We start from the raw sequence: 25,381 nt of genomic DNA on the forward strand, positions 1-25,381 counted from the left end.
AACCAGAGCCCCATTCATGCCGGGCAGGTCCTGTCACCTGACCTACACTCCCAGCGCCCAGCAGGTTTATTTTGGAAAGACTATCATCGCTCCGTTTTATTGCCATTTGATCAGCTGACTGTATGTGTCTATCTGTGAACCCTGTACTCTTCCATCCATCTCCTTGTTCCTTGACATTTGGTGTGGCCTCATTTGTCTTGACCTCACTCACGGCAGGCCTGGCCTTTGTTCATTCCCTTCAGAATCATGCCGGCTACCCTAGGCTTGTGGCCTCTTTAGATGAACCTCTTGGCCACTTTGTGGGCATCCAGTGACCAAGTCCTAAATCTCCGGGATTTCGAGTGGAGTCTATTGCATCTATAGGTCAGAGTTACTTAAACTTTTCCTACTTGGAACACCTTTCCCCGCAGAATCTAATGTGACGCAGATCTATAGGTATATAAAATAGGTGTGCAAACAGAGCATTTCAAGATTTAAAATTCATAAAGAAGTTCATTGTGAAAAAACAATTCCTTGGTACACAGATAATTATACCATTCATGAAAGATGAAAGCAAATTTGTTACTAGTGAGATTGATGTCCTTGTTTGTTAATACATAAAATTAAGTCTTGGCTGAGTATTTGATACTGCTGTGAGTCGAGTATCTTCAATATTTTTCAGTTAATTGATGTTTTGATTTTATAACCATCAATGCTGAGAACATGACTTTGCATAAACGTGTAGTACAAAATGGCAGATGTTTAAGGCCATTTCAAAAATTGTTGGGAATTCTGTCTTTAATCCTAAGCCAAAATTCACTTAATGATTTTAATGAAACTCTTCAAGTCAACAATTCAAACAGCAATTTTTTAAATTGGACATTGTAATAAAATTCAATCTGAAGATACACTGATTTCATACATGCTGAGGAATGATGGCAAGAAAGTATTCAGTCTCTGTTTTCTGGAATTAAATCATTGTTTTTCTGTAAGGACAAAATCTTTGTATGTACAGTCAGACCACCACAGTTCATAACCTGCAACGGCCTGGGATCCGCAGGGAAGCGTCTGAGGCGGTGCTGGTGTTGTGTGGAGGGACAGCACACACAGTGCAAACCACACGAGCTGTGTTCGGAGCCAGGGCTGCAGTGATGCACGTGGTGCTGAGATCAAGTAGTGGAGAGCAGAGAGACTCACGCTGTCACCTCTCGTCTCTGTACACGGAATGCCTCTTCCTCCTTTCGTTCTTTGACTCCATTCACTGGAGTTTTAGCATCTTCCTCGCATTTGGTACATATTTAATTGTACTGATACCTAAGTATTTCATTTTAGGAGGTGCCAATGTGAATGGTATCGTGCTGTTAATTTCGAATCTTGCTTGTTCACTGAGATATAGAATGTAAGAAAGCAGTCCGTTTGTGTGCTGACCTGTATCTCACCGCTTTACTGCGATCGCCATCGGCCCCAGGGAGAGCTTGCTGATTCTTGTCCCACAGGATCATGCTATCTGAAAACAGGGTTTTTCTTCCTTTCAGTATCTCTTTTCTTTTCTACTGAGTTAGCTAGTAGTTCCAGGAATGTTGGAGAGCGGTGTTGTGAGGCACCATCCCTGCCTCGTTGCTGATCTTGGTGGGGAAGCTTTAGCCTTGTGCCCTGAAGTGTGAGGCCGATATGGGTTCTCTGAAGCTCTTCTTTCTAAGTTAGGAAGACCTCTTTTAGTCCTAATTTGCTGAAAGTTTTCCTCATGAACAGGTGTCAGATTTTGTCAAATGCTGTTTTGAATCTTTTAATATGATAATATGAAATCTCCTTGGAGCCCGTTCATGTGACTAACTCATAAACTGATTTGAAAATCTTGAGCTGTACCTGACATCTGAGTTGTTTGTCGGAGCAGATGATTCTCTTAAGCACTGCTAGGTGGATGTGCGAAGGTTTTGTTGAGGATTTTTGCAACTGTATTGATGTGAATTATTGTCCTGCTGTTTCCTTGTAAGGAAATTGGTGGTAGGGTGACTTCGACCTTACAGAGTGGGTTAGAAAGGAGTCCTTCAGCTCCTACCCTCTAAGACACTACAGATAATCAGAGTAATGTCTCCCTTGTCTGGTGTGATTCTTTCCATTTGGGGTGATTATTAATTATTGATTTTTTTATAAATATGAGCTATTTAGATTATATATCCTGATAGCATTTTCAGAGATATTCTCTGAGCATAAATACCTTCAATCTTCAACTCATGTAGTAAGAGTTAGCAAGTAGCCAACATTTTGGTTGTCCAGGAGGTCCTTAGTGTACAGATTTTGACTGTAGTCCTACATTTTCTTTTTTTGTTTGTCTTTTGTTTGTTTGGTTGGTTGGTTGGGTTTTTGTTTTTTGTTTGTTTGTTTGTTTGTTTTCAAGACAGGGTTTCTCTGGGTAGCTTTGGAGCCTGTCCTGGAACTTGCTCTGTGGACCAGGCTGGCCTCGAACTCACAGAGATCCTCCTGCCTCTGCCTCCAGAGTGCCACCACCGCCCAGCAATCCTACATTTTCTATGGCATGCTAGAGCACCTTAATGCTAGAAGGCATTTTGAAAATATCTAGTTCCTGGAATTAATTCCATGACATACAAGTCTTCCGTGTGTTATGCAGACTGCATAACCTGAGGGGCATTTCCAAGGTGCTTTTGCTGCTATAGTTAGCATGTGTTAAACTTTAGAAATAAGTAAAGAATTCTTAGAATGCCTTATTATAAAATCTTCTAATTGGCCTTGGAGTCAGACAGCCTAATTCCCAGCTTCCGCCCACTACCGACCACAACTTAAACAGGAGCTCAGTGATCCCCTTGTCACGCTGGCTTACAAAATGTTTCATAAAGGCAGGTCCGTGATCCCAGCTACTTCTGAGACTGAGGCAGGAGGATCACAAGTTCAGGGGTAGCCTGAGCAATTCAGTAGGACCCTGTCTCAAAATAAATGGGTGGGATGGGGAATGTAGCTCAGTGGTAGAACACTTACCTAGCATGTGCAAGAGCGTAAGTTCAATCCCCGCCACTACAAAAGTGATAAATAAATAAACAAAAAAATAACAGCAACAAACCTAAAACATCCCATAAGGGCCCTGGTTTATCAGCCCATCATCCTGTGCTGTCTTTCTGTTCTGTTAACTTGCCCAGCTATATCTCACGTCCATGGTTTTATACACACTGTTTCTACGCTGAGAACCAGCTCACCTTCTGTGTCCTCAGGGGGACCTTGAGGGGAACCCCAGACTGACTTAGGTCATCACACTAGCTCTGGGTGTTACCTTTCTGTAAAGATACCATTTAGCAAATGTTGATGGTTTTTCCAATAACTACAAACTCCACACAGCCAAGGTCTACGTCTTCTTTGTTTACATCATGCCCTTCAGCTTTTCAGGGGGCCCTGCATGCCGGAAGCACTGGTTTATCAGCGGAGCTGGTGATGTCCAAGGTCTGTTTTCACTTTTGAGGAGTCTGTGGTGCTAATTGTGTAAAGCACAAACACACACTGATTTTATTAGTGCGCCTTTGCTTTTGAGTAAGGAATGTCTGCTTAAACCAGCTTAGGCAAAAAGGGAAGTGATTGGCACAGCACTGTCACGGTTCTGAGAGCCTGAAGGGGGCTGCAGGGACTGGGAAGGACTAGGAGTTCAGAGCTGGGAACATGTGGGGCCAAGACTCCAAGCCCTGTGGATCTTTACAGGAGGTCTGCTGTTCCCCGTTCCCAAGTGGATAGCATTGACGGGTCACAAACCTTCTCTTCAGGGCCAGCAAGATGGCTCCATTCGGAAAATCTGCCCCACAAACCTAATCACCTGATTTCAATCCCTGGAATCCATATACAAAGCTGGATGCGATGGCATACATCTGCAATCCCAGGACTCCTGGGGTGAGAAGGAAGATGGAGACAGGAGAATGGCTAAGAAGTTCAAGAGCCAGCTAGCCAGGAGCACAGCCTGGCCGAAACAACAAGACCTTGACTCGACAAGGTGAGAGGAGAGAATCCACTCCTAAAAATTGTCCCGCCAACTCCACTCATACACTCCAGAACTCATACAACCCTACCACACATGCACACAGCACTACTACTACTAATCTATACAAATAAGTACGTTTTAAATACAAATTCTTCCATCCATCTTGACTTTAGACTTCCCTTTGTTTGGTGAAGGAGCCTTCAATCTGCCTCTCCACTCCCATTATTTCCATCTTCAAGTAGAATTCTTATAAGAAAAGAATTTTATAAGAAAATTCTTTTTAAAAACAGCATAGAGAAGCCGGGCATGGTGGTACACACCTTTTCCCCAGTGCTCAGGAGGCAGAGGCAGGTGGATCTCTAAGTTCAAGGCCAGCCTGGTCTACCCAGCTAGTTCCAGGATGCCCAGGGCTATGCAGAGAAATGCTTTCCCAAAAACAAACAAACAAACAAACAAACAAACAAAACTGCTTAGGGAAAAGGCCTGTGCTGAGCCTTGGTGCTCTGGAGAGTTTCTTCAAGTCCCCTGTCTCTGCCACACACGGATATAGCAACTCTGGGCTCTTCTTGTTGGTGAAATTACCAATATCATAGCAGGGCTAAGAAAATAGGGATGACTTTATGTTACCAGAACCTTGGTAATGAACATCTCCCTTTCCTGGAGGAAATCAGGGCTGCAAAAGCTTCAGAAAAGAGCTTGATACAGAAGGTTTTGGGGGTAATCGGGAATGGGGGAATGAAGTAATCTCCAGTCTTCCCAGTGATACCTGAATAACACACTGCCTTTTCAGAGAGAAATTAAATCTTAAATCTTAGTTATTTGGCTGGTGATATTTATGTTTTAAAAACCACACACACACACACACACACACACACACACACACACACACACACACACACGGCAAGCACAGAAAACTGACATGACCTCCGGGCAGGTTCGACAGGAGAATTCCTTGAGACAGCTGGATATTTACCATCTCATTCTTTCTAGGGACAAACCTTGTCCTTCAGAGCTCCTCAGACCTTGTGTTGAGATGATAGGAGCACAGCCTTGAGCCTGGAGAGACGGCTCAGCAGTTAAGAGCACTGGCTGCTCTTTCAGAGAACCTGGGTTTGATTCCCAGCACCCACATGGCAGCTCACAACCACCTGTAGCTCCAGTTCCAGAGGAACTGACGCCCTCTTCTGGCCTCTGCTGGTAGCACACACACACATGATGCAAAGACATACGTGTAGAAACACACTTGCCCACATAAAATATGAATAAAGAAATCTTCAAACAGCATTAAATGAGACAAAAAAAAAAAAAGAAAAGAAAAGAAAAGGCAAAACAAAACAAACAAGCAAAAACACAGCTTACAGACCTTGGTTTTGTCTCTTTCTGTTAACGTAACCTTTGACCTGGGATACAAGAGAACCAGTTCCTGAAAATAGTGTTACTACATGGATGGAAACTCTAGAATCAGATGACTCAGCATGATACAATTGCCAAAGGCACGCAGGCGGCCCTTTGCTCCCGGGAGGACACAGCAGCTCTCCCGGAATGGTTTTGCTCCCGGTGGAAGGACCATCTCCCACCTAACCCTGTTGCACCTCATCAGACTTCCCTGGAGGCATTTATTTACTCTCTCCCTTTCTCCCTGCTCACTCCCTGAGGCCGGGCTCATCTTCAGAGTGTAGCATCTTGCCCTGGGGTCACTTCCTGCTGTAACAAACCACTGGAAACCTCACGGCTCTTGCCGATTTTTATATTACATGTCCACAGAGCAGAGGTCCGTAGACTGTAACAGGCAATCTAGTTCCTGTCTCTGTTCAGATACCCTCACTTTTCCTCCTGACCCCTTTATCCATCGTTAGAGCTGGAAACATTTGGCAAGACTAGATGGTCCGAGAGACTCCTATTTCAAAGTAAGCTTTTTGATGACACAAATTCCTCTTTTCCATGAAAAGTAATTTCTTCATAAATTCCAGGGATCAGGGTGGCAGCAGAGGAATACCCCTCTAGCACATTGCCCAAATTAGCCAAATGATCCAAAGAATATTGATGTCCATACTTTTTAGACAGATGACTCTGAGAAAATACAATAAAGTAGTTTTTTCTGAAATTAACTTTTTTTTGGTTTTTGGAGACATGATTTCCCTGTGTAGTTTTGGAGCCTGTCCTGAATCTTGCTCTGTAGACCAGGCTGGCCTTGAACTCACAGAGATCCACCTGGCTCTGCCTCCTGAGTGCTGGGATTAAAGGCGTGCGCCACCACTGCCCAGCCTGAAATTAACTTTTTATAGTCACCAGAAGACATAAACTTTGATTGTCCTGATTATTTTTGCTACATCAATTTTTTTAATTTTTAAAACCATTATTATTTATGCATATGAGTGCTTTACCTGCATGTATGTCTGTGTACCAAGTGAGTACTGTGCCCACAGAGACCAGAAGAGGGTGTCAGATCCCCTGCGACTGGAGTTTTATGTAGTTGTGAGCCATCATGTGGGTGCTGGGAATCAAACCCAGGTCCTCTAGAAGAGCAGCCGGTGCTCTTAATCTCTGAGCATCTCTCTTGCTGCTAAACTCTGGATTTTATTGAAGTAAGACTCACACTTGTTGCAATGTAAAAATACTTGTTTTATATATGCCTATGGAAATGTCATTATAGAAAATCTTTGAATAGAATAAGTAGGTGTCAGTAGTTCATGTGTGTGTGTGTGTGTGTGTGTGTGTGTCTGTGTGTGTGTGTCTTTTTTTTTTATAATGTGTATGAACATTTTGTCTGCATGTATATCTGTGGGCCACATATATGCTTGGTGCTTATGGAAGTCAGAAGAGGGTGTCAGATCTCCCAAAACAATTGTGAGCTGTCGTGTGAGGGCTAGGAACAGAACCCGGGTCCTCTGCAAGAGCAGCCAGTGCTTTTAACCACTGAGCCATCCCTCCAGCCCCCTGTGGTTTGCTTTCTAATGGATGACTTCCTTAGAAGAGAAGCTAATATCAGCAAGCCAACACATTTCTGTCCCATTTTCTCTTTGGCAAAGAAAAAGGGGGAGGGGGAGCAACCATCTACTAGCTGAGTATGGCATGGAGCTGCCGTTTTAGCTGTCAACAAGTCCATGAAATGGAAACACAGGCTATGAAAATGTAAGAATGGAAACTAATAGTTTTCCCATTATTGTCGCTTACTATAATTCACTGACTAAGGAATTTAATAAAAACAACAAAAAATCATATTTCCAAGTAAGTATATGTTGGAAAACATGGATTTTTGGGTAACCTGAACCTCAACCAGCATATTTCTTAATTATCCATCCTAATTCTAGAGAGTAGCTTAGTCTCCCAAACCTTACTTGTTTCCTAACTAATGCCATGCTTTATAACCACATTCCACATGGTTGTTAGCATTTCTACTTTACATTTATTAAAATCAAGGCTTAGAGGGGTTAAATAAATTGCCCGAGGTTACAGAGTTGGATGTCATGGGTCTGAAAGTCCTCATTCCACAGTTCATGAGCTGCCCATCAGAACAGAGTGGCACACAGCAACACTGAACAGCGGTGTAGGGCTTTGGCCAGGGTTGGGTTTCACATGGCTTCTCTGCTCTTCTTGGTACCAGTTACCCTGTAAATACAGGTATCCCAGTTCCTCAGTCTCCCCCAGCCTACTTCCTTACCTCTCAGGAAATGAGAGGAATGGAATTGTTTATGGTTGAAAAAGTCAGATTTGTAAATGTGCAGTAATGTCATTCTGAGGGCAAAGAGAGTGGAGTCCCTAGAATAATCTTTTTTTAAAGATCTTGGGTCTGGAATTGCTGGCTGGGTGGTTAAGAGTACTCACTGTTCCCCCAGAGTCTGAGCTTGGAATCCAATACATATATCAGGGGGCTCATAGCCACCCAGAAATCCAGCTCCAGGTTATCTGACCTCTATTCTGCCACCAGCACACACATGGTACACACACACACACACACACACACACACACACACACACACACACACACACACACACACACACCAGTATCAGAGATCACATACTGGTTGTTGCTGGTAGAAAACTGATATTTTGTCTTTCCCTTTGTGTGGGAGATTAAATATAAAGAGGTGACTTGTGGATCACTTTCCTACTGAACAAATTCCTAGTTTTATGTAAAGACGATTCCCTTTTCCTCTCCTCCCCTCCTTTTCCCTCTCTGCTCTCTTCCCCTTCCCCCTCTACCTACCCTCCCCTTTCCTGCTCATCAACCCATGTGACTCAAGTTTCCTAAAAGACTAAATGATCATTGCATGAATATTACCACATATTAATTGAAGGTCACTCACTTAATTATGTAGATAAATTAAGAAGTTTTCTCCTCAGTATTTCTTCCATGGTTCCTTTTGAATGTACTGTGCTGTCTTTGTTAAAGATTTCTGGGGAGTCTGGAAGATTCAGAACATGTGACATTCACCTGCATAGTTCTCAATGTTAACTTTAAGTCTGATGTGCCATAATTGTGACTTAAATAAAACAGAATTTTGTGTCTCTCCACTAAAAGTCCAAGGAGAAGCAGCATGGATGTGGGAACCCTTTTCTCCAGATCTCAGTGACCCAGGTTCTACCAGCTCACAACGCCGTCTCTAGGGTGTTTGCCCACCCCTGTGGCCAATCACAGTGACGTTTGCTTCTCTGCTTCCGCACAGTAGTGTGGCCAAGGTGACAGACGAGAAAGTGAAGGAAAGGCTTGGAAAGCTGTGTGTGAGGAAGACCGGCAAGCTACCTTAGCATGTCTATCCAAACCTGCAGCCTGCACTCAATTCCAATGACACAGAGTAGCAAGGGAAGTTGCCCTCATTGGAGATAGCTACTGATTCTATGAATAAGGAAAACTGCTCCACACACTAGCTTCTCCTTAAGTCTCTGAAGGGCAGTCACGTAAACATGGGGATTCAGGTCACTCTTCACCAACCAGCCAGGAATCTGGCTGACATTAGAGCTTTATGGAGAGGACATTTGTCATAGACTATCCCTATGACTGGCTGGGTGGCCAGTTTTTGGAGGAGAACTCCCTGTTTCTGGAGGTTTCTTTGAGCAGCATGTGGTTACACCCTCTCGGGGACAGTGTGGAGAGAAGACAGAACAGGGCAGCCACTGAGGCGCATTCTAGACCAAGCCTGGGAAATCCGGTATTTCTTCACATCCTACAATCCTGTACAATGTCCCCTTTTATTACAAACATTAAGAATTTGAGCCATCTCTTTTTCTTGATTACTCTTGTGGGAACCTATTAGCTCCAAGGATTCCCTCAGAGAACCAGCTTGGGATATTCTCGTTTTCTCTGTTGTACGATGGTTCCTATTTCGTTTCTCCTCTGATTTCTTTCATCCCTTTGACTTGATCAGGTTTTATTATTCTCCTCTTCCAGGTACTGGAAGGAAATGCCTAAATCATAGATTATCAACCTATGAGAAAGTAAATGCTTTTATTAGCTCCAAGTCAGTTGGGACAGAATGGTGAGGCCACAACACATAAGGCTCTAAGAGGCGCTAGGCTAGGTGACAAGGACCATTGCGCCAGCCTTTCACTATGCCTCCCACTGCTTTCTGGCCTCCATTGTTTCTGACGAGGGTCAGTTGTTCATCGTATTAAGGTTCCCTTGCATGTGATGAGCAAGTTCTCTTTCGCTTCTCTCGTTCTTTCAGTATGTGTACTGTGCGATACACATACATATGTAGATCCATGTTCTCATGTGTGTAGGTGCACATGTAGGCTCATGTGCAATGTGTGTGGTGTGTATACATGTGTGTATGTTCTCATATGTACATATGGGTTCACGTGTGTGTGTGCATGTGTGTGAAGGACAGAGATTGGTGTTGGTACCTTTTTCAAATACTCTCCACCTTATGTGTTTGTGGTGATATTGTGTTCCCCAAAATATTGTGTACTCTAATAAATTTATCTGGGGTCAGAGAACAGACAGCCACTAGATACAAAGGCTAGAAAATGGTGGCACTCACACCTTTAATCCTAGCATTCCAGAGATAGAAATCCCTCTGGATCTCTGTGAGTTCAAGGCCACAATGGAAATAGCCAAGCACGGTGACACACACCTTTAATCCCAGAAAGCCAGCCTTTAATCCCAGGGAGTGGTGGTAGAAAGCAGAAAGATATATAAGGTGTGAGGACCAGAAACTAGAAGCATTTGGCTGGTTAAGGTTTTGGCTGGTTAAGCATTCAGGCTTTCCAGCAGCAGTTCAGCTGAGAGCCATTGGGATGAGGACACAGAAGCATCCAGTCTGAGGAAACAAGACCAGCTGAGGATCCGGCGAGATTCCTGCTACATGTGTTGAAGCAGGGTCTCTTACTTGAACCCAGAGCTTACTGATTCTGCTGGTCTAGCTAGGCAGCTTGCCCTGGGGCTCCTCTGTCTCTCCCTCTGATGTGCTGGGATTATAGTGGTCTTACACTGCCTGCCTCACTTTTCTGTGGGTTCCGAACTCCAGTCCTCAGAGTTCACAGAGAGTGGCTTACCTACTAAACCATGCCTGGTCCTCTCCCCCTGCTTTGAGTATTTCCTTTGAATTTGTCTCTCAGCATTTCTCCTATAGTATGTGTGGGAAAGGACCTTTCGCTCCTGTCCCACTTGGACGACACTGAGTTTACTGATGTGTAGGGAGAGGTTTTCCTTTCATTTGAAGAAGCTTGTGTGTGAGTGTATGCTTGCGTCAACAGTGTCCCACATTTCTCTGAGGGTCTCTGTTTTCCTTCCATCTTTTTACTTTTGTTCTTTGTGTTGCATAATCTCTGCTAATCTGTCTTGACCTCAGTGGTTCTGTTTTTCTACTGCTGATTTCCTAGAGTGAAGTTTTACTCCAGAATTTCTGGAAACTCCCTGGAATTTCCATTTTGTCCTTTCACACAACTTCTGTCTCCTTTTGGTGTTTTTTATTTGTCTTTTAGCATTTTTCCTATAATATGTGTGGAAAAGAACTGAAGACAGTATTCTTCATCTTATAAAGCATCATGGCTTCCTTTTGCTCTCTTAGCATCTTTATAATGGCTGCTGTACCATCTATAAATAAGACAGTGGATCTTCTCACAGGCAGGGTTTTTTTTGGGCCAATGTTTTAACCTATCTATCTATCTATCTATCTATCTATCTATCTATCTATCTATCTATCTATCTATCTATCATCTATGTCTCTATTATCTGTCTGTCTAGCTATGTATTATCTATCAACTATCTACCATCTATCTATCATCTACCTATCATCTGTCTTCTATCTATCTATTGTCTGTCTATCATCTATCCATCATCTATCTTCTGTCTCTATCTATCATGTATAACATGATCCTTTTTCGTTGGTTTATGACTTTTTATTAAAAGCTACAGCTTTAAGGTGGTACAAATGTGGAGGTTTGGGACATCAGTCTACCTTTTGCCCTCTGTTGTCATTGCTTATTAATCTGTTCTGTGATTTGGTTAAACTATTTTCTTTCTCGATGTGTGGTCTGACTATGCAGCATAGGGTGGCCACTAGGCAGCCCTGGCAGACCTCAAACCCATGATCTTCTTGCCTCAGCCTTTTAAGTCTTTGGATTATGGGTGATAAGCTGTTTTAATGAGGTCTGGTCTCCCATAGTGTAAACTCTGTTTTCAAAGGGCACAGCCAGTTTTGACAATCTGAATTCAGTTCCTGGAACCCTGGAACTCATGATGGGAGAGTACTGACTGCTGAAAGTTGCACATGTTGTGCAATGCACACACACACACACACACACACACACACACACACACACACACACGGTGATGATAATGATAATAGATTTTAAAGGAATTCTTTTTTTAAAAGAGAGAAGAAAGAAGGCCCCAGTCTCTCGGCTACATGCATAAGGGATTGAACCTTGGAACTGGAGACCTGCTGGCAGGCTGCCTCTCCTAGTGAGAGACTGTGCCCTTGATTAAACATCTGTGCCCTTGATTAAACATTGGAGGGAAAAGGATGCTGTTCCTTCTCAGAGGGGAGCCTCTGCCTTCTCAGAGGGGAGCGTCCATCACACTGACCTGAGGATTCCGGAGGGAGGAATCGTTCCAGTACTGTGGAGTCCCAGTGCTTTTTCAGAGTTCTACATTTTCTTGAATAAATAATTTCTTCATTGTTGATATACCCTTAGAATGATGATATTGCTTTGTTTTTGCCTACTCTGCTTTACTCCTACTATTATTGTTGGTTAGGACTCAAAGAAACATTTTGTGTTCATACATGACGTTGTACATCATTATGCTTTCTTTTTAACCACCTCCTACTGTTCTACCACATTCCCCTCCCCGTCCTTCCCATCTGTTTCCATTGTGTGTGTGTGCGCACGTGTGCGTGTATGTGTGTGTTATGTGTGGTGTGTGTCTGTGTGGTGTGTGTGTGGTGTGTGTGTGTGTGTGTGTGTGTGTGTGTGTGTGTGTGTGTGTGTGGTCTGGAGAGATGGCTCAGTTTAAGAGAAATTGCCGAGGACCCAGATTCAGTTCCCAATACTCATAACTCATATAGTGGCTCGATCACCTGTCACTCCAGCTCCAGGGGCTCTGACCCCCCTCCTGTCCTCTGCAGGCACAGCATGCACATGACACACACACATACACACATGCACTCACACATGCAGATGTAATCAGTCCTTAAATGTGTGTGTGTGTGTGTGTGTGTGTGTGTGTGTGTGTGTGTATGTTTGTAACATGATTTTAAATAGATTTTTCAAATCAATCACACTTGTTTTTCTGGAGAATATGTCTATATGGCTTTGTGTCCTTTTATTCGGTCTGAGACCCCCACCTGTGAATGGTAGGTCTTCCCTCCTCAGGTAAATCTCTCTATAAATGCCCTCACACTTACTTGGAAGTGTGTCTCCTAGGTGACTCTAAATCTAGTCAAGCTGACAATAAAGAAGAACTCTTACAACTAGTGACATTAAAAATGTTTTGTGTGCCTGTCTGTTGTATTTCTGATAATATTTATTTTTGTGTCTTTTATCCCGCTTCTGGTTGGATGATTTATTGTTGGGCCTTGGGAGTTCATTGTGTGGCCTCGGTATGAGTTGTCTGTCCTTCTGCTTGTGAACATCCCTCCTCCAGTCTGCCCCTGGCACTTTGTCCCCTTGGAGAACACTCGCCCCTTGCGAGGTTCCTTCCTTTGTAAGTCACGGCTTTGGTGCTGGCCCATGTCACTTACGTGTGGATCTCACAAATTCTCCTCGATACTTCCTTTTCAAGCTGTGTAGCTTTACACACCCACCTGATAGATTTGTGTACGGTGAAGAGTTCAGTATGGTTGAGATTCTTTCTGCGTCCTATAAATAACTAAGAAAGTGGAGGCAAGAGGAGCCTAACCTTGAGGCCAGCCTGGGATGTGTGGTGAAACCCTGTCTGAAACAAGGCAAACAAAACCCCACCATAGCCGGCCATGATTTATGCTCAGAGGCTGCTTAGGAGATTTCCGGTTTCTCTCCCCTGGATCATTAACCTGTCACTGTCCTTATGCCAGTGTTACACAGGCTTGGTAATTATAGCCATGTGATACGTTTCAAAATCAGGTAGAATGGTGTCTTCCATTTTACATTTTTTACTCAAAATTATCTTAGCTGTTATAATTCCATTCTTTTCCCACATTGGTTTTATAACAAATTCATGAATAGCTGCGAAAGAATCTTGCTACAGTTTTTATGAGAATCAGGTCAATCCTGCATATCCTTACTGTGCTGAGTCTTCCAATATGTGCACACAGTTCTTCTCTCTGCTACTTGAGCCTTTCTAATTTATCTCGTTCTTTCCAGAATGTGAGCCTTGCACATGTTTTGTTATGTTTACAACGTGTCCCATTCATTTTGAGACGTTATAAATGACAGTATGTTTTTAAAATGCAATTTCTGTATGTCCATTACTAATGTGTAGGAATACATTATTTTTTATCCTATGATGTTCTTGAATCCACTTATTAATTGTAGAAGGTTTTTCATTTTTGTTTGTGCTGCAAATTCTCTGGAATTTTCTGAATAGATAATTATTTCATCTATAGTTAAGAGAGACCATTTTTATTATTTCCTTTTCAATCTGCACGGTTTAATTCCTTTGGAGGGTATAGACAATTTTAATTTATTTTATTAATATATGCTAATTGCAGAAAACAAGATTTTATTCTGATATTTCTGTGCATGCCAGTGGTGTGCCTTGACTAGCTACCTCTGCCTCACTTTTCTCAGATGTCTAAAATATCTAGATTGTTGTTGAATAATTCTACATGCCTTCACCTTGCTCCTAATATAAGAGAAAATAGTTCATCTTCTCTCAGAAGCATGGGATTTTGTGTAAACTTTTGGTAGATGTTCTTCATTAATTGTGAATTATCCAGTAGTTTCTATTTTTCTTATGCATTTTAACTTTTCCCAAAGGCTTTTTCTGCATCAAATTGGTATAAATGTATTCATTTTCCCTTAGTATGGCAGAATATTAAATATCAAACAAGCTTTGTCATCATAACAAACTTGAATGTTTTCAGTGTTTAATCCTTTATGTGTATACTCAGGGATTACTTTTCTCAACATTTTGTTAAGGATTTTTTTATATTGTCTTTGACTTTGGCATCAGAATACAACCACTTTTCCTAAAATAAACTGAAGATTTCTTGTGTTGTTGGTTTTTGTTTGTTTGTTTGTTTATCTGTTTCTGGAGGAGATTGTATTCAATTAGTGTCCCATTCTCCATTTTTTGAGAATTCCCCTGTAGTTCTAGAACTTTCTTTTGGAGGAAAAACAAAATTATCATTTCAATTCTGTTACTAGTTTACGAATTGTTCAAATTGTGTATTTCGTGTTGGTTGAATCTGGTTGTTTTCATTTTTCAATAAAGAGTCAGTTTTTTCCTAAATTATCAATTTTATAGATATAGCATTGGCCACAATATCTTTATAATAATAATGACTCCGTAGTGATGGCCCCGCTTTCATGACAATAACGTGTTCACTTAATTTTCCCTCCAGTTGACGGAGCCTTGTCAACTTTATTGTTTTACATCACAAGTATGAAAGAACTTGTTCTCCAGTTATTAACTTTAGCATGTTTGCCTTCTCAGATTTTGTTTTAGATGAGTTTATATTTATGTTTTAACTGTGTTGGCGGGGGTTCTCCGTGTGAGTGCAGTGCCCACAGAGGCTGGAGCTGTAGTTACGGGGGGTTGTGAGCCCCCTTACACAGATGTTGGGAACTGAACCTGGGTCATCTGTTGAGAGCAACGTCCCTCTTAGCTGCTGAGGCATCTCTCCAGCTCCACGTCTCAATTCCGTGTGGAGACCTCCCCATGTTGTTATGTATTTCCTTCTATGTGTTAAGTATGCTCGGGTCCTTGTTTGACTTCAGACAAGCAGTATGTGGGTCTGTTTCTACTGTCTGTTGTTTCCATTATAAACCTTGGCTGGTTAGATGACATCCTTAGGTGTTCAGGGATGTTTTAATTAATTTGGAAATGATGTGTGAAAATTTTCAGAGGCCCTGGGTGGCATCATCATGGGTTTATGTACTCTAAAAGGAAATGAGAATACAGGAAATTACCTCATTTTAGGTATTGTGGTGATTTGTGGGTGGACATTGGCTCTGCAAGGCCTCATGTATTTGTCTTCTATTAATTTTAGGATTTACTATTTCATTTATGAGAACTGAAAATTTAAGATGCTTACCATGTTCGGGCCTTTTGGAGGTCCAAATCTCCCATTTTGTCTCCTGGGCCCACCAGAACCAGGCAGGGTCCCTGTCTGCTTTACCGTCCTGTGCCCTCCCTTCGCGCTTTCACGTCAGGCCACTCGGGAACCAGCAAACGCTTTCAGGAAAGGACAGGTGCTGGCCTCCCTTCTCTTTGGTTCTGTTTCTTAGTTTTTGTCTCTTTAGTTTCTGAGAAATTTTAAAGCCCCACATCGCTTAAGAATTCCAATTACTGGGGCTGGGAGATGACTCAGGGGGTCAGAGCACTCAGGACACTCATCCCAACACATGTAAAAAGCCAAGAGTTGCATGTGTAACCCAGTGGCTGGGAGAGAAGGCGGGGAGGAGGGGAAGCATGCTGGGGTTGGTCAGCTACCGGCCTAAGTGAAAATCAGAAAGCTCCAAGGTTCTGTAGGAGGCCTTGCCTGAGCAGTGAGCAATAGAAGATGCTATGTCTTCCTCTGGCCTCCCTATGCACACATGGACACCTGCACATACTCAGCACACACACACACACACACACACACACACACACACACACACACACACACACAGAGGCATGCATGCACCAACTATTTTTTGGTTGGTTGGTTTTGGTTTTTCGAGACAGGGTTTCTCTGTGTAGCTTTTTGCCTGTCCTGGAACTCACTCTGTAGTCCAGGCTGGCCTCGAACTCACAGAGATCTGCCTGCCTCTGCCTCCCAAGTGCTGGGATTAAAGGCGTGCGCCACCACTACCTGGCATGCACTAACTATTTAAGGAGAAAAGAGCAGATAGTGTTGGGATGTCCTCAATGTTACAAGTTAAATATTTGTGTCTCCTCAAAGTTCCTGTGTTGAGATAAAAATCTCACAATGTGAGCAGTTTAGAAGCTGGCTGAGTCCTGAACACAGAGCCCTGGTGGACTGGACTAGAGTGTTGTTCCTAACATGCAAGGACACAATGACAGTGCTCTGTATGAACCAGGAGGCAGGCTCCCATAAGGTGCTGAATGATCAGGCACCTTGGTTTAGACTTCCCAGCCTCTAGAAGAATCCAGTAACCACCTGTTATTTGTGAACCATCCGGTTACTGGTATTTGGTTCTGATAGCACAAGCAGATCAAGACACCGGTTTTCTTTATCATTGATTTTGTCACTCAGAGTTGTTGCTGCTGTTGCTACTTGTCTCCATTAGTGTTCTGTCGCTGTGAAGAAATGCCATGACCACGGCAATGCTGATAAAGGAAAACATTTCATTGGGGCTGGCTTACAGTTCAGAGGTTTAGTCTATTATTGTCATGGCAGGAGGCATGGCGACATGCAGGCAGACAGGGTGCTGGAGAAGGAGCTGAGAGTTCTACATCTGTATCCTCGGCAGCAGAAGGAGACTGTGTGCCACACTGGGCAGAGACTGAGCATATGAGACATCAAATCCCGCCCCCAGTGACACACTTCCTCCAACAAGGCCTCACTCCTAATAGTGCCACTCCCTATGGGCCAACCATTCGAACACGCGAGTCTATGGGGGCCATACCTATTCACACCCCCATACTACTCTGTAAGGTCTTCCAGGTAGCTTTTTAAGATAATCTCTGTTGCTTGAATGCATGCTAGTCCTCACGCTAGGAAACCAATCAGCTGTACCTGTGGCGACATATGTGATCCCACAGGGACTTGGCTATGATTTTATTCTTAATGTTTTCACTGTTTCACTTTGCCCGCTTTCCTTGATCCAAATCTTCCTCATTTCATTTTTCCCATGTCCTATTACTCCTAGACCAAAGCTACAATAAAGACTTTAGAATTCCAAGATGCTGAAAAAAATCTCTTTCCTCCCTCATAAAAAATGGGTTGTAATTAATTTGGTAGAGTGCTGTGTCGCAAGCAAGCACAAGAAACTGGGTTTGATCTCAGCACCATCAATCAATCAATCAATCAATCATCAATTTTGAGGGCTGTAGAGATGGCTCAGTGGTTAAGAGCACTTACTGTTCTTGCAGAGGACCCGAGTTCAATTCTACGCAGCCATATTGTAGCATTGCCTGTAACTCCAGATGGAGGAGGATTCAAACGCAGGGCCTCCAGCCTCTGCACTCACAGTGCACACACTTACATAGACACAGAACATATGCGTAATTCTAAAAACAAAAATAAATTTAAACCTAAAACAACCCTAGTGTGCAAAATCAAAACATAAGAAATAATTTAATTTTGCCTAAAAATATTTAACAAGTACATTGCTAAAAAGTTATGACATTAGGCTTCCTAGATGTTGGCCCTGCTGTGCGCTAGGGAGGCAAGCGACTTAATCTATACTTGATTTCTTTAGTTGTGAAATGTGAAAGGAACAGTATTTGCCTCATAGGGTTACAGAGAATGTGATTTAATATATATGCAGAATCTATAGGAGTGGTCCACCATAGTGAGCAAACGTTAGTTAAAGTCAATTATTCTCAGACATCAATAGCAGTAACTGTAAAACATGTCAGCATATAAATTACTTGTGACTTAACCAGGATAAGATTGATTTACTTAGAACCATCCATTGTTAGAAGATGTTGGAGAACTCAATGTTTCTGTCTTCTATTTTTTTCCCTCTGCCTCTTTGGGGGTTGTAGATGACTCAGGGAAAGCCTCTCTTCTGTGGTAGAAGAAACAGAAAAGCATTCTGTCTTCTTATTGCTCCGCATTCTTTCCCTAATCCATGAGTCATTCCATGCTTAGCGAGCCCTTGCTGGGTCTGGGCTCTGTCCTAACCACGGGCAACATGACAAATGAGATCCTTGCCCTGGAGGTCTTCACTGATACACCAAAGCTGGACGGATAAGCAAGAACTGGTGAACACACACTGAGTGCCCTGCCCTGTGGCAGGGGTCAGAGTTTTATGATCTATTTCCCCTCGCAATGCTCACAACAACTTAGCATGTAGACACTGTGACTTAGGACACTTTTGTGACTCACCCAAGGTCCAACCAAAAGACCTAAGCTTTGACTCAGAGAGCTCCAAGAGTAGGTCCAGAGCCTCCCACTAACGTTAAGACAACAGAGACGGTAGCATCGATGCCTAGGAGCAGTGAGGGTCTTAAGGCTGATTAGAATTGTCCACTCACAGCCCAAAGCATCTGTTAGTTGAGACATGCAAACCTTGTTCAGTGACATTTACCATATATTCCTGGCAAAACAGTCAGACTAATAATAGGTGGACCCGCCCTACTTTCAGTAAGTAAAAATTATTAGGGAGACCTGTGTTTGAGTGAATATTTTAAAATCGGGTGAATCATTTTCACCTTTAAAATGACCTGGCCTTCAGAAAATGAGATGACACATATTCTCTTTAGTGGAATGCAGTGTCATGGGAGAAGGCACTTGTGTGCTGCCCGTGACGTTTTCATTAATTAGCCGAACTGGTAGATGTCTGAGCTCCATGGAGATCAACGTTACAGTTTTAACCCTGCAGATGACGACTGCTAGCTTCCTTATTTGTCAGCGAAATCTCAACCCCATGTAGTTTGCAGAGGAGAGTGGATGACGGGAGGGTTGGATGCATGCCTTAGGAAACGGGGTTGCGTTCACCCATTTTCTCATGGTGAATACTGTCCACTGGTTAGCTTAACCTGCCTGCAAGGTAAACCCAAGCAGTGCAGAGTGAAGCAGACCTGTAAAACTGATAGGACACTCAGAGTGAAGATGGGCTAGATTTGCCCATTTTTAGAGGACCCTGTTTGGACTACTGAAATGTAGAGGTTTCTAGGAACTCTGTGCTTCAGAGGACACCACCTACTGGTGGAGGCTGACATTGCAGTTTTACTCTCTTGACGCTGAACTGTATAAAAAGGAGAAACAACTGAGTAGCCAGCATGGTAAGTCAGGCAGGCAGCGGGGAGAACTTGATCCCTGGCCTACACCATCTCTGCCCTCTCCCCTCCCTGCCGCATCACTGGGACCCACACTTCCAAACAGAAAAGCAGAACTATAAATAGAATGTGAATTTGGGAATTAGAACCATTGCTTACATCTGCCCCTTATAAGGCATCCAAACCAATTTACACAGACACTGGCTTCAGCCGCTGTCATTCAAACACGCAGGTCCATCCCCAGCTGTCACCAGCCTGAAATTAAAGGATTTTTCTTTATAGTTCGCCTTTATGTTTGGCAGGCTACCACCAAGAGCGTCAGAAAAATAACTATTCTGATAGTCCATCTTATCTTCATTGCGGCTAACGTGGAAATCAAGTACAGTGACGGAAAAGACGGAATGGGAAGTTTCCACGGCCAAGCAGATCGGGCGTTAGTCCTGTGAAAGAAGCAGTTTTTGACTTTCTTGAAGATGTTTCATCCTGTGACACAGGAGTAATTTTACCAGTTGGCCCCAGAACTACTTATATTGTGTGTGTGTGTGTGTGTGTGTGTGTGTGTGTGTGTGTGTGTGTGTGCATATGTGTGCATTGTGTATGCATGTGTGTGTAAATGAGTATGCGTTTATGTATATGTGAGTGTGTGTGCATGGATGTGTGAGTGTTCATGAGCATGTGTATACATGCATGTGTATATGTGAGTATGTACGTATGTGTGTATACTTATGAGTGTGCACCTGTGTGTGTATATGTGTGTGTAAGCCTTATAACCCTGGCACAGAAGGACCTTTTTAGAACAATCTCTCCTCCCCTCTTAGCTTCCTTGTCTTTTGAATGAGTCCACATTTTCTAAATAGCTTTTTCATAGTACCTTCCTCTGGGTTTCCTTTAATTTTGTTTAATTGGCTTCCTGTTAATTAAGAATGAGAATTAACTGGGTCATGAGCACGCATGCAGAGCTAGAGGTAAGCTAAGTGGCCCTGAAGGAAATGAAGCTGTAATTTGGGAACAGGTGGGCCGGACCTTTTCTCCTCTGCTCTGGTCCGTGGGCTGCGGATCCACTCACTCAAACCTGAAACTCCAGTGAGCCCTTACGGGTCAGAGACTCATGGGCAGTGGGACTTGGTGCCTGCATGGGGCACCTTTTTCTGTCATCCCCAGGTCATTTAAAGTTGTGCTGTTGTGGAAGTTCTCCAGCCTTCTTGTTTCCAAAGAGTCTTGGCTGGTGCGTGCCTTGGCTCTCTCCTCCTGCTTTCTGGGTCGCGCTTCCTGTCAGGGTCCTTCAGCTGCCCCAGCTTTCATCAGCACGCCCTCAGCACACTGGTGTGGACTCAGTTGTAAGCATAGTTTTCCTATCAATACCCCTCTGAAAGCTGTTTTCCCTCGGTTTATTTACAGGGTGTTTTAATTCACTAGGAAAACCATGTCACGGACGTTTTCAGTTTCTTTCCTTGAGTGGAGGGGGAGGGGCTTCGTGCTGTGATAGTGAGACCACAGATCACAGCGTGTGTTTTCTGGCAACCGGAAAAAGGACAGACAAGCTTTAACGATGAAAGTTGCAGGCACTGGTGAGTCACAACTTTGAGCGTTGAGGTTGTCAGGCACTGCTCACGATGGCTTTGCACTCCGTGTGTATACATGCTCACACACACACACACACACACACACACACACACACAGATGCACACACACAAGCACACACATCAGTGACAGATGACCTATTGAAATAATTTCAGAGCCGGTCTGTGGTTGCTACGACAACCAATGCTCTCTTGGCTTTTATCTGGCCATGTGACAGGGACTTTGACGTCAGCCAGAGGCAGAGTCTGTGGCTGAGTCCGCACAGTCAAAGGCTTGTGAGAATCTGGTGGATGCTGGACCTCGCTGCTGAGGCTGTCGCTGCTGAGGCTGTCGCTGCTGCTGCTGCTGCTGCTGCTGCTGCGGCTGTCGGTTCCCAGGGGCTGCAGGAGCATGGACTGCTAAACCCTACACTTCTGCGTGAGGTAATCAGCTTGCTTTATACACAGGAGTTACGTGTTTTCACAGCCCGTGGTGGTTTCCCCTCCCGTCGTAACCTCCTGTAACTTTGTCTTCAGGAGCAGTGACTGATGGACCCAGCCAAGGAATGTGAAAGCGGCTCCTAGTCACGAATTTCAGGCAGTCTCTGGAATTTGGTTAAATTTGGATTAATGTTCCATGAAGTAGGTTAAAATGTAATCTCCTTGCGCAACGCTTGCTAACATACATTATTTAGAGACTCGCATTTTGCAGTGTGAGCCAAATTTGCTCCCTCGAATTCCAGGAATCCTCGTCGGTATTGTTCGGAGTCTAATAACTCCAGCACTGCCTTGCAGGGCGCAGCCAACTTTTCCCTGCTGCGGTTGCTGATTCTGCATCAGCCCCCCCCCCCCCCCGCAGTTTGGTATTTGGTTTCTATCTCATTGGCAGCATGCATAATTAGCAAGGACCGGAGCAGCGAGGAAAGACTCCAGACTTCCAAAGTTGTGATTCTTGTTGTACAAAAGGGCTCTGGGTGCTCTCTAAATGAGAGGGACGCTGTCAACAGCTTCCTGTTTAGAGAAAAAGAATCTCCGATGTGCCAAGGAAGTTGGGGTGGGACCTATACATCCGTGTGTGGTTGTGTTTTGGGTGTTACTGCGAAATGCTCCTTTCTCTGTGGTGGCTCTCTCTGAAAACCCAGCAGTGAAGAGGAGGGACTAGGTGGCCTTTTCTAAGGAGTCCTGTAGGCTGGTTCTGATCTTTATCCTTAATTAAAATAATTATCCAGAGAAGAAAACAATTGCCTGAAACTAAATATTCACTGATGTGAGGTCTACCTTAATTTCAGCACAAATTTAAAATGTTCACTAAAATTTTGCTCCAGGTCTTGTGTGAGTAATTTGCTAACTATGATTAGCAAGGATTCTCACCTCTTTATTTGTCTCTCACACTATGCTTGAGGTTGTGTGTACATTGCTATGGTTGTGCTAGCTGCTTCTGTGGCTTGTAGTTTCAAGGAAACCTCTGGCTCTGAAGCAAGCAGAAGCCTAGATATCTAAACAGGGTTCTAAAGCTCTCAGACTTAACAGAATCGAGGCATGTTTTAGAGTGCCATATGGAATGGAACCAGCCTTGGAAGGCGCAAAGGCCGGCTCCACTTTCTGTATGAGGGCTGTATGTTGATGATATGTTAGTTATATTTTAGTTCAGTGAAAGAATGAGTTGTTTTTACTATATTACCAGGTGCAGAATTTTAAGCTAGACATTTTACACTTGTCGGAGAGAATTTTGAAGAGCTCTTAGCTGTAGTACTAAGTGAGTAACTGCTGTACCAATTATTGCCTGAACAGCTTTCAATGAGTGTACCTATTTTGACCAGAGCTTCCATCAGGACTGTCCAATGTCTGATGTGCTTGCGTGTAGCATGTATCTATTAAGACATCCTCCCATCATTTAACTCGCCTCATGGTTCTCGTAACCCAGAGGCTACCACTTTAATGTGTCAACTGGTGTGTGTGTGTGTGTGACATTTCATTTGAGCATGGCGAGGACCAGTCAGTGCTGTCATTTAGAAGTACCATCTCTGATGGTATACACTCGGTGCTTAACTTGCTTCTTGCTCCATCTACAATATCATAATTCTTTTTCTTGGTTTTCTCCCTTGGTTTTAAATTCACAAGAGGATTGTGTACAAAGCCTTTATACATGAGACTGGATTTCAATAATAAAAACACGAGAGGAGTCTGTGTTAGTGGCAAAATGTGGGTGACAAAGTTGAGAATACAGCCTCCCTGATGAAAAGAGGTGCTTTCCAAGCCACAGGTCCTTTTTAGAGCAAAATGAGGAAAACGGACTCGTGAGAACCGTCTGCCTGCAGCAATGCAATTGTGTCGCTTTCAAGGTCAAGTTTGTTTCGGCCTCAAAAGATGCCAGTGTGGAGTGATTTACTCTAGAAACCTGGCTGCTGCATTATTAAATGCTCTGTGTAGAGTGTCAGGAAACCTTAACCCTTTCAGTGCCATGAGAATTTTTGGCATTCTTGGTAAAGCCTGTGGACTCTTTTCAGAATGATATTTGAAATGCATAAAACAAATCATGCCAGGTTGCAAAGGGAAACCACTTTCCATTAAAATGTGTTTAAAAAAAAAAAAAGAGGCTGTGAATTTGAAAAGGAGAAGGGAGGGGGTATGTGGATGGGGTTGGAGGGAGGAAGGGGAAGGGGAGATATGAAGTAATTATATTATAATCTCAAGAAATAAAAAATAAAATGTACTATTTCTTTAGTTAGGATATTTGTTGCTATGTTATTAAATCAGGCAAACCAGCAGCAGGTATGATAGCTATCACAATTTTGATACTATCCAGAAATCCTGTTCTGAGATTGAGCTGGTCTAACAACTGCAATATAAAATGCACAGATCTATGATTTCTCTTGGCAACATCATCACAAGTACTCTGGTTTGTGACCTATATTTTAATGGAAAAAAATACTGGGTTTCAGTTTGGGGTTGTGGAAATAAAGATGTCGTGTTTTTAACCACCCAAGTTCACAGGGTTCTTTTGAATTCTGTCTGCCTTAGAGTTAACTAATATGTGAGTTCAGGGTGCCCAAAGGACACAGGACCCACTGGAAAAAGTCCATAGCCTCGTTTTGGTTTCACAGCACCTGGTTTTACTCTAGGACCATGAGAATTCCACAGTATTCTCTAAATACCTGGTGCAGAGGGGGTTGGCATGGCCCCTCAGCTGCTGATCTGCTTCTGTTCTCCACATTCCTCACCATCCTTAAGTCGTCTTCTGTTACCTGCACTGAGAAAGTCTTACCTGGTTAGGAATAGGTACTGAGGAAAACAGAGTTATGCAAGTTCAAACCATGCACCATAGAGGGCTGTAGCTGTTTACAGAGACCTTCATCCACACAGAGGTGAGCGAGCAGTCATAGATGAAGAATGCCAGGCATTACATGAGAGCCCAGTGAAGAAATCCTCTAGAGAAAGTGCTTCATGTACTAACAACCTTTAGAGAAAGCATTAAAGATCTTGCAAGACTTTCTAGCTTAAAGTAAACCACACATATATGCAAACTGACAACTTGCAAAGCTATTTCCAGCCACGTAAGACTGACTTGTATAAAGTCTCCAGGGTGGTATACATTCCACCTGAATTGGGAAAAGGAGACACTTCCCAGGAAAGCTGAACTAGATGGGTAGCATATTTAAGCTGAAGCAGGAGGTGTAAATGTTATTGTTTAGCTCGACATATCAGAAGAGTTTTCATCTCCGAATTGCTTTGAATGAGAAGAAAACAGTGTTGGCTTTCATCTGTGCAGCCGAGGAGCCTTGCAGTCAGTTGGCTGCTGTCACGGCTCTGTGTTTAGAAAGTCCGAAGCCATCCTTTCGATGACATCATCACCTACCACCCAGTGTAAAAGAATGGAACTGAGAGGTTTTGCACAAGCTGCTGTTTAAACCAAATCCAAATCCCCTGCATTTGAAATGGAAGCTGAGCAGTTTTTCTTCATGTGTTCTCAGAGAGATTACGAAAGAGGATGTTCTCGAATAGTTCTTGCTCTTTGGATTAGGAAAAACACCTGCTTGGAGACTGGGTCTCTGTGGAAACCTGCAGAGAAACTTGGAGAGGTCTAACATCTCCAGCTGCCCTTTGCTTCTTGATGGAGGTGTTGGAAATTTCAGCCCAGAAAGGAATGTGTCATAGTTTTAATGAAATCAACTTTTCTTTAAGTGGTGCCTTGTGATGGAAAGCCAATTAGAAACAGCATTACAAAATTTAACATTTTTTTATTGTTTCCAGAAAGGAGACCATAAAAGTCAGTGCTCATTAAGACTTTTATACAGAAATTATATGATAAATATTTAAGTTCACTGGTGC

General features: G+C 43.2%; 1 protein-coding gene across 3 annotated transcripts in view; it reads left to right on the forward strand.

The window, feature by feature from the left end:
• Positions 1 to 25,381, forward strand: part of Ncald (neurocalcin delta) — a 401,997-nt gene that overhangs the window by 293,524 nt on the left and 83,092 nt on the right. Inside the window, exon 1 of one of the 3 annotated variants that reach the window (XM_016001389.3) lies at positions 21,310 to 21,496. The exons of the other annotated variants lie outside the window; for them this stretch is intronic. The gene's annotated coding sequence lies outside the window, so the exon portion shown is untranslated. Of the gene's footprint in view, positions 1 to 21,309; positions 21,497 to 25,381 lie in introns of those variants that run through there. 3 annotated transcript variants of the gene reach the window in all.

This window comes from Peromyscus maniculatus, chromosome 20 (genome assembly GCF_049852395.1).
Source record: "Peromyscus maniculatus bairdii isolate BWxNUB_F1_BW_parent chromosome 20, HU_Pman_BW_mat_3.1, whole genome shotgun sequence".
Lineage (NCBI taxonomy): Eukaryota > Metazoa > Chordata > Mammalia > Rodentia > Cricetidae > Peromyscus > Peromyscus maniculatus.